The sequence below is a fragment of the Giraffa tippelskirchi genome, chromosome 6 (genome assembly GCF_054371585.1).
Source record: "Giraffa tippelskirchi isolate mGirTip1 chromosome 6, T2T-mGirTip1v1.2.pri, whole genome shotgun sequence".
NCBI lineage: Eukaryota > Metazoa > Chordata > Mammalia > Artiodactyla > Giraffidae > Giraffa > Giraffa tippelskirchi.
The window spans coordinates 83539548-83556051 of NC_137280.1; the positions used below are offsets into that span (position 1 = coordinate 83539548).

Consider the following 16504-nt stretch of genomic DNA (forward strand, 5'->3'; position numbering starts at 1 on the left):
CTGTCTTCAGTTCTGTTGGGAATATACCAAAGCGTGGAATTGCTGGGTCATGTAGTAATTTTATGTTTAACTTGTTGAGAAATCACCAAGCCTTCTCTTGTCAGTTTTACTTTTCATTATGAAATATTCCAGGCATACAGAAAGGTATCAATAATAAAATAACAAACACCCATGTACCTGGTGCCCTGATGAAAAGACATTCCCAAGACAGTTGAAGCCACTGTATACCCCTACCACTCATCAAGCCTTTGTCTAACATTGGGGTTTGATCAGCCCCATATATATGTATATATATACATCTGCATGCTCAGTTGCTTAGTCATGTCTGACTTTTTTGTGACCCCATGAACTGTAGCCCTCCAGGCTCTTCTGTCCATGGAATTCTCCTGGCAAGAATACAGGAGTGGGTTGCCATTTCCTTCTCCAGGGGATCTTCCCGACCCAGAGATGGAACCCATGTCTTCTGAGACTCCAGCACTGGCAGGTGGATTCTTTATCACTGAGCCACCTGGGAAGTGCATGTGTACATATAAATATATACATATGTATGTATCTATGTATGTATATGTGTGTGCTACATTGCTTCAGTCGCATATGACTTTTTACAATTCTATGGACTGTAGCCCACCAGGCTCTGGAGTGGATTGCCACACCCTCCTCCAGGAGATTTTCCCAACCCAGTGTTTCCCAACCCTGAGTTTCTCCTGTCTCCTGCATTGGCAGGTGGGTTCTTTACCACTAGCGCCAACTGGGAAGCCTATATATATATAAACACATATACATACATACATACATACATATATATACATATATATATATACATACATACATACATATGGGAAGTGTATTTAAAACTTTATCAGCAAAACAGTGCAGTGAAGAGATGGGAATACCAGACTACCTTACCTACCTCCTGCGAAACCTATATGAAGGTCAAGAAGCAACAGTTAGAATCAGACATGAAACAGTGGACTGGTTCAAAATTGGGAAAGGAGTACATCAAGGCTGTATATTGTTACCCTGATTATTCAACTTATATGCAGTGTATATCATGCGAAATGCTGGGCTAGATGAAGTACAAGCTGGAATCAAGATTGCTGGGAGAAACATTAACAATATCAGATATGCAGATGACACAACCCTTATGGCAGAAAGCAAAGAGGAACTAAAGAGCCTCTTGATAAAAGATGAAAGAGTAGAATGAAAAAGCTGGCTTAAAAACTCAATATTCAAAAAACAAAGATCATGGCATCCAGTCCCATCACTTCATGGCAAATAGTGGGGAAACAATGGAAACAGTGACTGTTTTCTTGGGTTCCAGAATCAATGCAGATGGTAACTGCAGTCATGAAATTAAAAGACGCTTGCTCCTGAAAGAAAAGCTATGACCAACCTAGACAGCATATTAAAAAGCAGAGATATCACTTTGCTGACAAAGGTCTGTGTAGTCAAAGTTATGACTTTTCCAGTAGTCATGTATGGATGTGAGAGTTGGACCATAAATAAAACTGAGCGCCAAAGAATTGATGTTTTTGAAATGTGGTGTTGGAGAAGACTCTTGAGAGTCCCTTGGACAGCAAGGAGATCAAACCAGTCAATCCTAAAGGAAATCAACACTGAATATTCATTGGAAGGACTGATGCTGAAGCTGAAGCTCCAATACTTTGGCCACCTGATGCAAAGACCTGACTCACTGGAAAAGACCCTGATGCTGGGAAAGATTGAAGGCAGGAGGAGAAGGGGACGACAGAGGATGAGATGGTTGGATGGCATCACCGACTCAATGGACATGAGTTTGAACAAACTCTGGGAGTTGGTGAAGGACAGGGAAGCCTGGCGTGCTGTGGTCCATGGGGTCGCAAAGAGTCAGAGACGACTGAGCAACTAAACAACAACAATAAGGAAGATCAAACCTCTCTTTCCTTTATAGGACCATCAAACAAAACCCCTCAGAATCCACTCTGTTAGAACTCTGGAAAACAGAAGTTTGCAGCAACAAAGCGAATGTTGAAACAAGAAAGAGGCAACTTGAAAATGGTAGGAAAGCTTTGCGGCATTTCCACTTGCCCCCACCCCACCTACTCTGCAGCTCGGCTGTGGTCTTGGTTACCCCTGTTTCCCAGCACAGGAACCTGGTCCCCGGACCTGGAGGGAGCAATGCAGACTTTATTCACAGATTATTTTGTAGGTCTATTCTAACCTGTCTGGAAGTTTCTTGAGGGACTGACATGGGTGCTCACTTCTGAACTGCCTAACTTGAAGCTCAGGCTGGAAAAGTGCACTGCTCAAAGGCACCGCAAGCTGAACCAACCACACACAGACACCTAGGGTAAGAAGTTACGGCAAAGCATATTCACATCCACTTAATCCCCGGGAGGAAAAGCTGGGGGGATGTTCTTTAGGAAATTGGGACATTCAAAAGCATACGTATATATGGGACTTCGCTGGTGGCACAGTGGATAAGAATTCACCTGCCAACGCAGGGGACACAGGTTTGATCCCTGGGCTGGGCTTCCCCGATGGCTCAGTGGTGAAGAATCCACCTGCATAGAGGACATGCGGGAAATGCAGGTTTGATCCCTGGGTCGGGAAGATCCCCTGGAGGAGGGAATGGCAACCCACTCCAGTATTCTTGCCTGGGAAATCCCCTAGACAGAGGAGGCTGGCGGGCTACAGTCCATGGGGTCACACAGAGCCGGACACAACTGAGTGACTAAACATACACACCCTGGGATGATCCCACTTGCCACAGGGTAACTAAGTCCGAGCACCACAACTACTGAGCCCATGCTGCCTAGAGCCCATGCTCTATAACAAGAGACGCCGCCACAATGAGAGGCCTGCGCAGCACAGCTAGAGGAAGCCCAGTGCAGCAAGGGAGACCCAGTGCAGCCACAAATAAACAAAAAATCAAACCAACCCCCCCAAAAGTCAAAAACAAAATCAAAACAGCAGACCCTGGAAGGAGTAGAACCTGATTTCCAGAGTTTACCAGATTATAATATTCAAATACCTAGTTTTCAACAAAATATATCACAAGCATAATACATGAAAGTGTGGCCCATTCAAAGGAATAAAAGTAATTGACCAAAATCATCCCTAAGGAATCCCAGACATTTGACCTACTAGACGTAAACTTTAAAATAGTTGTCTCAAACATGCTCAAAAGCTAAAGGAAAACATGAAAAAAGAACTAGAAGAAATCAGGAAAAGAGTGTATGAACAAAATGAGATTATCAATTGTTCAGTCATGAAGTTGTGTCTGACTCTTTGCAACTCCATGCACTGCAGCAAGCCAGGCTTCCCTGTCCTTTTCTGTCTCCTAGAGTTTGCTCAGATTCATGTCTATTGAGTCGATGATACCATCCAACCATCTCATCCTCTGCCTCCCCTTTCTCCTCCTGCCCTCAATCTTTCCAAACATCGCGGTCTTTGTCTAGTAAAAAGACCACCTTTTGCATCAGGTGGCCAAAGTACTAGAGTTTCAGCTTCATCATCAGTTCTTCCAATGAGTATTCAGGATCGATTTCCTTTAGGACTGACTTTTTTGATCACCTTGCTGTCCTTTTAAAAGTCTGCTCTGGCACCACAGTTTGAAAGCATCAATTCTTCGGCGTTCAGTCTTCTTTACGGTCCAACTCTCACATTGGTACATCACTACTTGAAAAACCATAGCTTTGACTATACGGACATTCGATGGCAAAATGATGTCTCTGCTTTTTAATACACTGCCTAGGTTTTTCATGGCTTTTCTTCCAAGGAGCAAGCGTCTTTTAATTTCATGGCTGCAGTCACCAGCTACAGTGATTTTGGAGCCCAAGAAAATAAAATCTGTCACTGTTTCCACTTTTCTTCCATCTATTTGCCATGAAGTGATGGGACTGGATGGCATGATCTTTGTTTTTTGAATGTTGAGTTTCAAGCCAGCTTTTTCAGTCTCCTCTTTCATCCTCATCAAGAGATTCTTTAGTTCCTCTTCACTTTCTGCCATTAGAGTGGTATCATGTGCATATTTGAGGTTGTTGATATTTTTCCTGGCAATCTTGAATTCAGCTTGTGATTCATCCAGCCCAGCATTTTGCATGATGTACTTTGCATATAAGTTAAATAAACAGGGTGACAATATATAGCCTTGATATACTCTTTTTCCAATTTTGAACCAGTCTGTTGTTCCATGTCCAGTTTTAACTGTTGCTTCTTGGCCTGCATACAGGTTTATCAGGAGACAGGTAAGGTGGTCTGGTATTCCCATCTCTTTAAGAATTTTCTACAGTCTGTTGTGATCCACACAGTCAAAAACTTTAGCGTAGTCAATGAAGCAGAAGTAGATGTTTTTCTGGAATTACCTTGCATTTTCTATGATCTAGTGGATGTTGGCAATTTGATCTCTGATTCCTCTGCCTTTTCAAAATCCAGCTTGAACATCTGGAAGTTCTTGGCTCTTGTATTATTGAAGCGTAGCTTGAAGGATTTTGAGCATTATCTTGCTAGCATGTGAAATGAGTGCAATTGTATGGTAGTTGGAACGTTCTCTGGCATTGCATTTCTTTGGGATTGAAATGAAAACTGACCTTTTCCAGTCCAGTGGCCATTGCTGAGTCTTCCAAATTTGCCGACACATTGAGTACAGCACTTTGACAGTACCATCTTTTAGGATTTTAAATAGCTCAGCAGGAATTCCATCACCTCCACTAGCTTTGTTCATAGTGATGCTTCCTAAGGCCCACTTGACTTTCACTCCAGAATGTCTAGCTCTAGGTGTGTGACCATACCATCATAGTTATCTGGGTTATTAAGATCTTTTTTTGTATAGTTCTTCTGTGTATTCTTGCCACCTCTTCTTAATCTTTTCAGCTTCTGTTAGGTCCTTGCCATTTCTGTCCTTTATTGTGCCTATCTTTGCAAGAAATATTCCCTTGATTTCCTTGAAGAAATCTCTAGTCTTTCCCATTCTACTGTTTTCCTCCATTTCTTTGCTTTGTTCAATTAAGAAGGCTTTTTTTTTTTTTTTTAATCTCTCCTTGCTATTCTCTGGAACTCTGCATTTAGTTGGGTGGGTACATCTTTCCCTTCCTCCTTTGCTTTTTGCTTCTCTTCTTTTCTCAGTTATTTGTAAGATCTCTTCAGACAACCACTTTGCCTTCTTGCATTTCTTTGGGATGGTTTTGGTCACTGCCTCTTGTACAATATTACGAACCTCCATTCATAGTTCTTCAGGCACTCTTGTCTACCAGATCTTATCTCTTGATTCATCACTTCCACTGTATAATCATAAGGGATTTGATTTAGGTCATACCTGAATGTCCTAGTGGTTTTCCCTACTTTCTTCAATTTAAATCTGAGTTTTCCAATAAGGAGCTCATGATCTGAGCTGAGCTCATGATCTCAGCTCCAGGCCTTGCCCCAACTTGCCCCACTAATGCCAAAGAAGTTGAAGTTCAATGGTTCTATGAAGACCTACAAGACCTTCTAGAACTAAAACCAAAAAAAAAAAAACAAACCCCACAAGATATCCTTTTCATCATAGGGAATTGGAATGCAAAAGTAGCAAGTCAAGAGACACCTGGAGCAACAGGCAAGTTTGGCCTTGGGGTAACAAATGAAGCAGGGCAAAGGCTAACAGAGTTTTGTCAAGAGAATACATCAGTCACAGCAAACACCCTCTTCCAACAACACAAGAGATGAACTCCACACATGGACATCACCAAATGGTCAATACTGAGATCATCAATAAAGAGATACAAATTATAGAAAGAAACCAAACAAAAATTCTGAATCTGAAAAGTATAATGACTGAATGAAAAATTCACTAGAGGCATTCAATAGAAGATTTGAGCAGATAGAAGACAGAATCAGCAAATCTGATTGAAATGGTCAAGTTGAAGATCAATGATCAATTGAAGAGCAGAAATAAAAAGAATGAGGAAAGGTTAACTGAATCTAAAAGACCTGTAGGGCACCATCAAGAGGACCAACATATACATTATGGGAGTTCCAGAGGGAGGAGAGAGAGGAAGGTCAGAAAGAATATTTGAAGAAATAATAATCCAAACTCCCCAGATTTGATGAAAGATACAAAACCACACTAGTGAGCTTCCCTGGTGGCTCATTGGTAAAGAATCCTTCTGCCAGTGCAGGAGATATAAGGGAGAAGTTTCAATCTCTGGGTTGGAAAGATCCCCTGGAGAAGGAAATGGCAACCTACTCCAGTATTCTTGCCTGGGAAAGAGGAGCCTGGCAGACTACAGTCCATGAGGTCACAAAAGAGTTGGACACAACTTAGTGACTAAACAACAACAAATCTACACATCTCAGAGGCTCAATGAACTCCAAGTAGAATATACTCAAACAGACCCACACTGAGACATATTGTATTCAACATATTCAACATATTCAACAGTAATCAAACTGTTGAAAGCCAAAGAGAAAAATGAACTTTGAAAGTAGCAAAAGAAAGCTACTTATCAAGTACAAGGGATCCTCTATAAGATCAAAACCGATTTCTTATCAGAAACTCTAGAGTCCAGAAGGCAATGAAATGACATATTTAAACTGCTGAAAGAAAAACTGTTGACCAAGAATTCTATATCCAGCAAAACTGTTTCTCAAAAATAAGGGAGAGGGAATTCCCTTGTGTCCAGTAGTTAAGATTTGGTGTTTTCACTGCCAGGGCCTGGGTTCAATTCCTAGTCAGGAAACTAATATTCTGCAAGCCATGTGGCACGGCCAAAAATTAAGAAAGAAAGAAAGGATAAAAGGGAGAAATCAAGACATTCTTGGGTAAGCAAAAATTGAGGGAGTTTGTTACCATTATATCTGCAATGCAAGAAATGCTAAAAGGAGTCTGGCTGGTTGAAAGTTACCCTAAATAGTAACTCAAAGCTGTTACTCAATCTAAGAATTGAGGGGAGAAGTAAATAGTTCTATGATAATAGTTGGAGACTTCAATGCCCTACTTTTAATAAAGGACAGAACATCTAGACAGAAGATTAAAGATATGAGGATTGACCAACACTCTAAACTAACCAGCCCAAATGGACATCTATAGAAAGAACACTCCTTCAACAGCACACACATATCCCTATCAAATGCATATAGAACATGCTCCAGTACAGACAGTTATTCAGCAAAAAAAGCAACTCTCAATACATTTTGGGGTATTTTTAATTTTATTTTTATTGAAGTATAGTTGATATAAAATATTATATGTTGCAGGTGTACTCAATAAATTTTAAAAGGCTGAAATCATTGCCAACAGCAATGGAATAAAACTAGAAGTCAATAACAGAAGGAAAGATGGCATGTTCACAAACATGTGGATATGAAACCACATACTATTCAAAAAGCAATGTATTAAAGAAGAAATCATGAAAGAAATTGGAAAATACTTAAGGATGAATGAAAACAAAAATACCACATGCTAATGAACCCAACTTGGGTCCACTCACCCTCATGCAGTAAAGTCAATCTATTGACACCTGGTTGTAGTGAAGGAAAATGCAGCATTTATTGCAGTATACCAAGCTAGTATTCAAAACACCTGAACTCCCTGATAGCTTTCAGTGAAAGATTTTTAAGGACAAGGTGAGGGAAAGGGATTGTGGGTTTGTGATCTGCTCATGGCTGGTAGTGAGGTAATCAGGAGTCAACATCATCGACCTTCTTGTTCCAACTGTTCTGAGGTCTATGTGCTTGCGGACATCATAAGGTTAACTTCTTCCACCTGTTAGAGGTTTCACTATCTAAAAACAAGCTCAAAGGACGTGACTCAGAATATTATTTATAGCCCTTGAGATGGAACTAAAGATCCTTGACTTTGTTTAGTGGCTAAACTATTATTATTTTGTCTTGCTTGGCTATTTTTCCTTCTTTCTGCCTTTTCTCACATCTCTGATTAAATTTATTCTTTGGAACTTGAGGAAGGACTGGGAGGCTAATGTTTTCCCATAGACAAAATGCAGGCAGAAGATACGGTGAGGGTGTGGGGGGGTGGTGGTTTCTGTCCCAGGAAGCCCCATAGAGTCCTGATCAATTACAAACTTACTAAAAGTTATGGGGTGCAGCAAAGTCAGTGCTCATAGGGAAACTGACAACTTTAAATGACTACACTGAAAAAGAAAAAAAAATCAATAACCTAAATTTATACTTTGAGGAAGTAGAAAAAGAAGAATAAACTAAAGTCAAAGCTAGTAGAAGGAAGGAAATAATAAATATTAGAACAGAGACAAATTAAGTAGAGAATAAAGAAATAATAGAATCACAGGAATGAAACCAAAAAGTGCTTCTTTGAAAAGATTAACAATATCAACAAACTTTTAGCTAGGTTGACAAAGAAAAAAGAGAGAATACTCAGAAAACTAAAATCAGAAATAAAAGTGGGGAATAACTGACTCAAAAGAAATAAAAAGATAAGGGACTTCCCCGGTGGTGGCTAAGACTTCATGCTTCCAATGCAGGGTAATGGGTTCAATCCCGGGTCAGGGAACTAAGATCCCATATGCCATGCCACTCGGCACAGCCCAAATAAATAAAGAAAATAAAAAGGAAAAACATAGTAAGAGAATATCATGAAAAATTGTATGCCAAATTAGATAACCTAGATGAGATGGACAAATTCCGAAGAACACCAAATTATCTAAACTGACTCAAGAAGAAATAGAGGGTGTCCCTGGTGGTCTAGTGGTTAAGAATCTGCCTTGCAATGCAGGGGACACCAGTTCAATCCCTGGTCCAGGAAGACCCCACATCCCTTGGAGCAACTAAGCCCAAGAGCCACAACTACTGAGCTCATGTTTCTCAAGACAGTAGCCCCTACTCACCGCAACTAGAGCAAGCCTGTGTACAGCAACAAAGACCCAGCACAGCCAAAATAAATAAATAATAAAATATATTTTTTAAAGGGAAGAAATAGAAAATCTGGAAAGTGAAAATGTTAGTCCCTCAGTAATGTCCGACTCTTTGTGATCCCACGGACTGTAGCCCTCCAGGATCCTCTGTCCATGGAATTCTCCAGGCAAGAATACAGGAGTAGATAGACCCATAACAAATAAGGAGACAAAATCAAATGTCAAAAACCTTCTGGGACTTCCCCAGTGGTCTGGTGGTTAAGACTCCCAGATTCCAATGCAGGGGACACAAGTTTGAGCCCTGGCTGCAGAACTAGGATCCCATATTCCTTGAGGTTCAGCCAGTAATAATAATAAACTTTCCAACAGAGAAGTCCAAGACCAGATGGCTTCACTGGTGAGTTCTGAGTCATTTATGGAATAAGACCAATTCTCCCAATTCTTATCATATTCTTCCAAGAAAACGGAAGGGGAAGCAACAGTTCTAACAATGCTAGAATTACTCTGGTAATAATGACAGATAAACATGCCACAAGAAAATAAAATTATACACCGTGAGATAATAGAAAATACACATGTGTGTATATCTATATTGGTCTCTGCCCCCTAGGTTCCCAGCACAGAACTCCTGAAACCCTTGTAACTTCCTACTATGAGCATTTTTTGTGCTAATATTTGGTCTTTAACCCTCGTTCCCTGCACACAGTTCCTAGAGCCTCTGGAATTTCCTCGGTGACAGAAGAGTCTTTCATTGTAATGAGGTGACTCTGGCAGGGTGTGTGGATGGCTCTTGGATGGGAGCCTGTCACCACAGGGGCCAAGCCATGATTAGGAGTCTGGAATTTTCAGCCCCATTTCCTGTCCCCTCCCCCCATTCTCCAGAGAGAGGAGATGGCCTGTAAATGGAGTTAATGATTGATCATGCTTATGTGATGACGCCACCATAAAAATCCCCCAAGTCCCGGGTTCAGAGAGCCTCCGGGCTGGTGACCACGTGGAGGTGCTGGGAAACGGCACGGAACCCCTGAGCCTCTTCCTGCATACCTTGCCTTCTACATCTCTGTATCTTTTTTTTTTTTTCCTTAAAATAGTAGCAATTTCATTGGAAGGACTAATGCTAAAGCTGAAGCTCCAATACTTTGGCCACTTGATGGGAAGAACCGACACATTGGAAAAGACCCTGATGCTGGGAAAGACTGAAGGCAAAAGGAGAAGAGGGTGACAGAGGATGAGATGGTTGGATGGCATCACTGACTCAATGGACATAACTTTGAGCAAACTCTGGCAGACAGTGAAAGATAGGGAAGCCTAGTGTGCTGCAGCCCATAGGGTGGCAAAGAGTTGGACCTGACTTAGCAACTGAACAACAACAACAAGTAACAGTTTATTCATATTTCTGGAGGATACAAGTCTGCAATCATGGTATTGATAGGGCCTTCTGAGATCTATAGAGAAGAATCCCTCCTGTGTCTTCTATCTCAGGCATTTGCTGCCAATCCTTGGTGCTCCTAGGCTGGTAGATCAGTTCAGTTCAGTGCTCAGTCATGCCCAACTCTTTGCAACCCCATGGACTGCAGCACGCCAGGCTTCCCTGTCCATCATCAGCTCCTGGAGCCTACTCAAACTCATGTCCATTGAGTCGGTGATGCCATCCAGCCATCTCATCCTCTGTCGTCCCCTTCTCCTTCCGCCTTCAATCTTTCCCAGCATCAGGGTCTTTCCAATGAGTCAGTTCTTTGCATCAGGTGGCCAAAGTATTGGAGCTTCAGCTTCAGCATCAGTCCTTCCAATGAATATTCAGGACTGACTTCCTTTAGGATGGACTGGTTGGATCTCCTTGCAGTCCAAGGGATTCTCAAGAATCTTCTCCATCACCACAGTTCAAAAGCATCAGTTCTTCAGCGTTCAGCTTTCTTTACAGTCCAACTCTCACATTCATACATGACTACTGGAAAAACCATAGCCTTGACTAGACAGAATTTTGTTGGTAAAGTAATGTCTCTGCTTTTTAATATGCTGTCTAGGTTGGTCATAGCTTTTCTTCCAAGGAGCAAGCGTCTTTTAATTTCATGCCTGCAGTCACCATCTACAGTGATTTTGAGGCCCCCCAAAATAAAGTCTTTCATTATTTCCATTGTTTCCCCATCTATCTGCCATGAAGTGATGGGACCAGATGCCATGATATTAGTTTTCTGAATGTTTAGTTTTAAGCCAACTTCTTCACTCTCCTCTTTCACGAAGAGCCTCTTTAGTTCTTCTTCTCTTTCTGCCATAAGGGTGGTGTCATCTGCATATCTGAGGTTATTGATATTTCTCCTGGCAATCTTGATTCCAGCTTGTGATTCATCCAGCCCAGCATTTTGCATGATGCACTCTGAATATGTTAAATAAGCAGGGTGACAATATACAGCCTTGACATACTCCTTTCCCGCTTTGGAACCAGTCTGTTGTTCCATGTCTGGTTCTAACTGTTGCTTCTTAACCTGCATAAAGATTTCTCAGGAGGCAGGTCAGGTGGTCTGATATTCCCATCTCTTTAAGAATTTTCCACAGTTTGCTGTGATCCACACAGTCAAAGGCTTTGGCATAATCAATAAAGTAAAAGTTGATGTTTTTCTGGAACTCTTGTTTTTTCGATGATCCAGCGGATGTTGGCAATTTGATCTCTGATTCTTCTGCCTTTTCAAAATCCAGCTTGAACATCTGAAAGTTCACGGTTCACATATTGTTGAAGCCTGGCTTGGAGAATTTTGAGCATTACTTTGCTAGTGTGTGAAATGAGTGCAATTGTGCAGTACTTTGAGCATTCTTTGGCATTGCCTTTCTTTGGGATTGGAGTGAAAACTGAACTTTTCCAGTCCTGTGGCCACTGCTGAGTTTTCCATATTTGCTGGCATATTGAGTGCAGCACTTTCACAGCATCATCTTTTAGGATTTGAAATAGCTCACCTGGAATTCCATCACCTCTACCAGCTTTGTTTGTAGTGATGCTTCCTAAGGCCCACTTGACTTGGCATTCCAGGATGTCTGGCTCTAGGTGAGTGATCACACCATCATGGTTATCTGGGTCATGAAGACCTTTTTTGTATAGTTCTTCTGTGTATTCTTGCCAGGCTGGTAGATGCATCACTCCAATTTCTGCCTCCAGAAATTGCCCTGGCTGTCCAGTGGTTAAGACTCCTCACTTCCACTGCAGAGGTCGAAGGTTCGATATTTGGTGTGGAAATGAAGATCCCACATGCCACAAGGTGTGTCGCCCCCCCCAAATTGTTTCTGCCTCCATTGTCACATGGCTTTCTTCTTCCTGTGTGTACCTATCTCTGAGTCACATTGCATTAGGGGTCCCTGCTACTGCAGTATGACTTCAGTATAACTTGATTTCACCTGTCAATCAGCTCTTCAGTGGGTCCTCCCCATGGGGAGGTTGCCCCTTTCACAGGTCCTTCCCAAAAAGAAAAGAGAAGAGCTGAAAGAGCACATCCAAGTTACCCTCCATAAATCTACCATTCCAATGAAGTCATTCCAATTTTTCTCGTATTTTCACCAAATGAGTAAGCAATTTACCTTGGACTGTGTGGCCTTAGGGTTGGAAATTTATGTGAGCCTTCAGCTCTTATCATGTTCTTTTATTAATATAATAAACAGATCTATACTAAGAAAAGGGCTTCCCTAGTGGCTCAGGTGGTAAAGAATCTGCCTGCAATGCAGGAGACTGATGTTCCATCCTTGGATTGGGAAGATCCCCTGGAGAAGGGAATGGATACCCACTCCAGTATTCCTGCTTGGAGAATTCCATAGACAGAGAAGCCTGGCAGGCTACAGTCCATGGGGTCACAAAAAGTCAGAGACACTAAGTAACTGTTGTACTGAGTTCTGTGATGTGCTCTAACTAACATAACCTGAACATAGGACTGTGGGAACCTTCAATTTATGACCAGTGGTCAGAAGCACAGGTGACCACCTGGACTTGTGATTGTCATCTCAAGTGGGGTCCGTCTTGCAAGACTGAGCCCTTAACCTGTGGAATCTGATGCTGTCTCCAGGTAGAAAGTATCAGAATGGAGTTAAATTATCACCCAGGTGAGTTGCTTGAGAATTGCTTGTTGTGGGGGAAAATACAGAAGCATTTTTCGGGTCAGAAATGCTGTGAGGGTGACAGTGGTGAGAGTAAAGGAGCAACACAGAGGATTTGCCTGGAGGTCCAGTGGCTAAGACTCTGAACTTCCAATGCAGGGATGCAAGGGGTGCGGGTTTGAACCCTGGTTGGGGAACGAAGATCCCATGTGCTGACCTGCTGTGTGGTGTGACTGAGAAAAAAACAGTGAGAAACGAAGGAGGAGGACTGAGGTTTTTCTTAAGATGCAGATCAATATCCCCTACAAATAAAGAGGAAAGATTGCTAAACCAAAATGTTAGCAAACCCAAAGCAAATCCAAAAGCATATTAAAAGAGTCACACATCATAAGCAAGTGGGATTGATCTCAGGAAGGTTAGCCTGTCTCAGCATAAGAAAATCAATCAATGTAACACATCCTATTAATAAAATGAAGAGAAAAAAATCCACATGATCATCTCAATTGATGCATTTAAGGCACTTGAACAAATCCAATATCCTTTTATGACAAAAGCCCTCAGAAGAATAGAAAAATTCTTACACGTGATAAAACACATTTATTAAAATGCCACAGCTAACTTCATCATAAATAGGGAGAGGCTGAAAGCTTGCCCCCTAGGACAAGGAACAAGCCAAGAATGTATACTTTTACCCCTGCTATTTCAACGTGATATTTGGAAGTTTCAGTGAGAACAGTAAGACAAGAAAAATAAATAATAGGCATCTAAATTGGAAAGGAAGAAGTAAGACTATCTCTATTCACAGATGACATGACCCTATGTCATAGAAAACCCCAAAGGATTTACAAGAAAGCTATAAAATATTTACATATCATATGTCTCATGAGGGTTCATTATCGAAAATATATAAAGAACTCCTACAACTCAACAACAGATATCCAATTTAAAAATGGGCAAAGAATTTTACACCCAAGGAAAATATAAAAATGGCCATGAAGTAGGTCAAAGGATGTTCACATCATTAATCATTAGGGAAATGCAAATCAAAACTACAGTGAGATATCACTTTATACCCATTAGCATGGCTGTTAGGAAAATAGCAAGTGTTAGTGTGAAGAAACTGGAACACTCTTGTGCCTCTGGGGGGAATGTGAAATGGTGCAGCTGCTGTGGAAAATGGTTTGGCATTCCTCAAAATCTAAACATAGGATGACCACATAATCCAGCAATTCCACTTCTGGATATTTTTCTAAAAGAATTGAAAAGCAGGGACTCAAACTGAGCTTGTACACCAATGTCCACAGCAGCACTATTCACAATAGCCAAAAGGTGAAAGCAATGCAAATGTCCACCAAGAGCCAAATGGGTAAATAAAATTTGGTGTATCCTCACAATGGAATATTGCTACTGCTAAGTCGCTTCAGTCGTGTCCGACTCTGTGCGACCCCATAGACGGCAGCCCACCAGACTCTGCCGTCCCTGGGATTCTCCAGGCAAGAATACTGGAGTGGGTTGCCATTTCCTTCTCCAGTGCATGAAAGGGAAAAGTGAAAGTGAAGTCGCTCAGTCGTGTCCGACTCTTAGCGACCCCATGGACTGTATAGCCTACCAGGCTCCTCCGTCCATGGGATTTTCCAGGCAAGAGTACTGGAGTGGGGTGCCATTGCCTTCTCCAAATGGAATATTACTCAGCCATAAAAATGGAATGACATTCTGATCTGTGCCACAATGCAAATGAACCTCGAAAATTATGCTGAGTGAAATGTCAGTCACAGAAGGACAAACATTACATGGTTCCACTGGTATGAAATATCTAGAATATGCAAATTCATAAAGACAAAGTAGATTTGAGGTTACCAGCGGCTAGAGGTGGAGGGGGAGAAATGAGGAATTATTGCTTAATGGTTACAGAGTTTCTGTTTAGGTGTGATGGAAAAGTTTGGGACGTAGATAATAGTGATGTTTTGTACTTTTTAAAAAAATATTTGTTTATTTATTTGGCTACACCAGGTCTTAGTGGCAGCATGTGGAATCTAGTTCCCTGACCCACTAGACACCAGGGAAGTCCCCAGTGGTTATGTATTAAGTGTGTGCTCAACATTGGGAATATACTTAAGTCACTAACAGTCCACTTTAAAATGGTTAAAATGGCAAATTCTATGTATGTTATACATATTTTTTCACAATACAAAAATGCAAATAAAAAAACTTTATAAGAATGGTATCTCACAGTTACAATTATTTTCACTGAATGATCTGAGTTGGAAATTTTTGCCTGTAAGTCTGGCTCATCCTTTTTCACTGCTGTATTGTACTATGTTCATAGGAACACACTCTAACCTTTCCCTAGTTTCCAGATCCTTCTTATTATGAACCATGCTGCTGGGAAGGCATGCACATGTAGATTTCTCTTGGGTTCACACCAAGACCAGAACAGCCAGGAGGGAGACTCTACCCATTCTCAGCTATACTAGCATGAGCAAATTGTTCTTCTCAATGATCAAGTCAATTCTCAGGCCTAATCACCAGCGACTTTGTCCCCTTCCTAAGAGTGAAGAGACATCTCAGTGATTTTTGTTCACTGATGACTAGATTGAGTTTCTAGTTATTGGTTGTCCTGGGTTCACCTTCCTGGAATTAACCGTTCATTCCTGTACTGCATTGAATGTGTATATGTGTGTGCTTAGTCACTCTGTTGTATCTGACTCTTTGTGACCCCATGGATAGTAGCCCGCCAGGGTCTTCTGTCCATGGAATTTTCCAGGAAAGAATACTGGAGCAGTCTGCCATTTCCTATTCCAGGGGATCTCCCCAGTCCAAGGCTCAAACCCACATCTCTTGTGTCTCCTGCATTGGCAGGTGGATTCTTCACCGCTGTGGCACCTGGGAAGCACGAGTCCCCAGATTCATGTCCACCCAGAACCTCAGATTGTGACCATGAGGGTCTTTGTCGACGTAATTATGTTAAGATGAGGTCATACTGGAGTAGGGTGGGCCCTAAACGTGCCCCCACCACAAGACTGATTTCCTTGTAAGAGGTTACATGAAGATGGAAGCAGAGATTGGAGTGATGCAGCCACTAGCCAAGAGACCCTGAGCAGTGCCGGAAGCCATCAGAAGCCAACAGAGAGGCCTGGGACCAATTCTTTTTCATAGCCTCCAGTTGTGCTGACACTTTGATTTGGGACTTCCAGCCTCCAGAACTGTGAAGGAATAAAATTTCTGCTGTTGTAAGCCACCCAGTTTGTGGTTATTGTTATGGCAAAAAAATACCATTTGCCCATTTCTCTTTCTTTTTCTTTTTTTTTTTTTGGTTTCATCACACAGCTTGTGGGCTCTTAGTTCCCTGACCAGGGATTGAACCTGTGCCCTGGCAGAGAAAGCACTGAGTCCTAACCACAGGGCTGCCAGGGAATTCCTACCATTTACCCATTTTTCTGTCTAGTGTGTCTCGTGGGGGAGGGGGGCTCATATGTCCTGGAAGTTATTTCTTGGTTAGTTAAATGCATCACAGATATCAACCTCTCTGTTCCTGGATTATCTTTTCATTTTTTTTTATGGATTTCTTTGGTGGCTGGAAAGTT

At 41.7% G+C, this 16504-nt stretch overlaps 1 long non-coding RNA gene across 1 annotated transcript in view; it reads left to right on the forward strand.

The window, feature by feature from the left end:
- Window positions 1-16158, forward strand: part of LOC145508822 (uncharacterized) — a 34101-nt gene extending 17943 nt beyond the window's left edge. Inside the window, exon 2 of the long non-coding RNA XR_014055614.1 lies at window positions 15780-16158. This is a non-coding gene — a long non-coding RNA (uncharacterized LOC145508822). The remainder of the gene's footprint in view (window positions 1-15779) is intronic.
- Window positions 16159-16504: the final 346 nt, after the last annotated feature.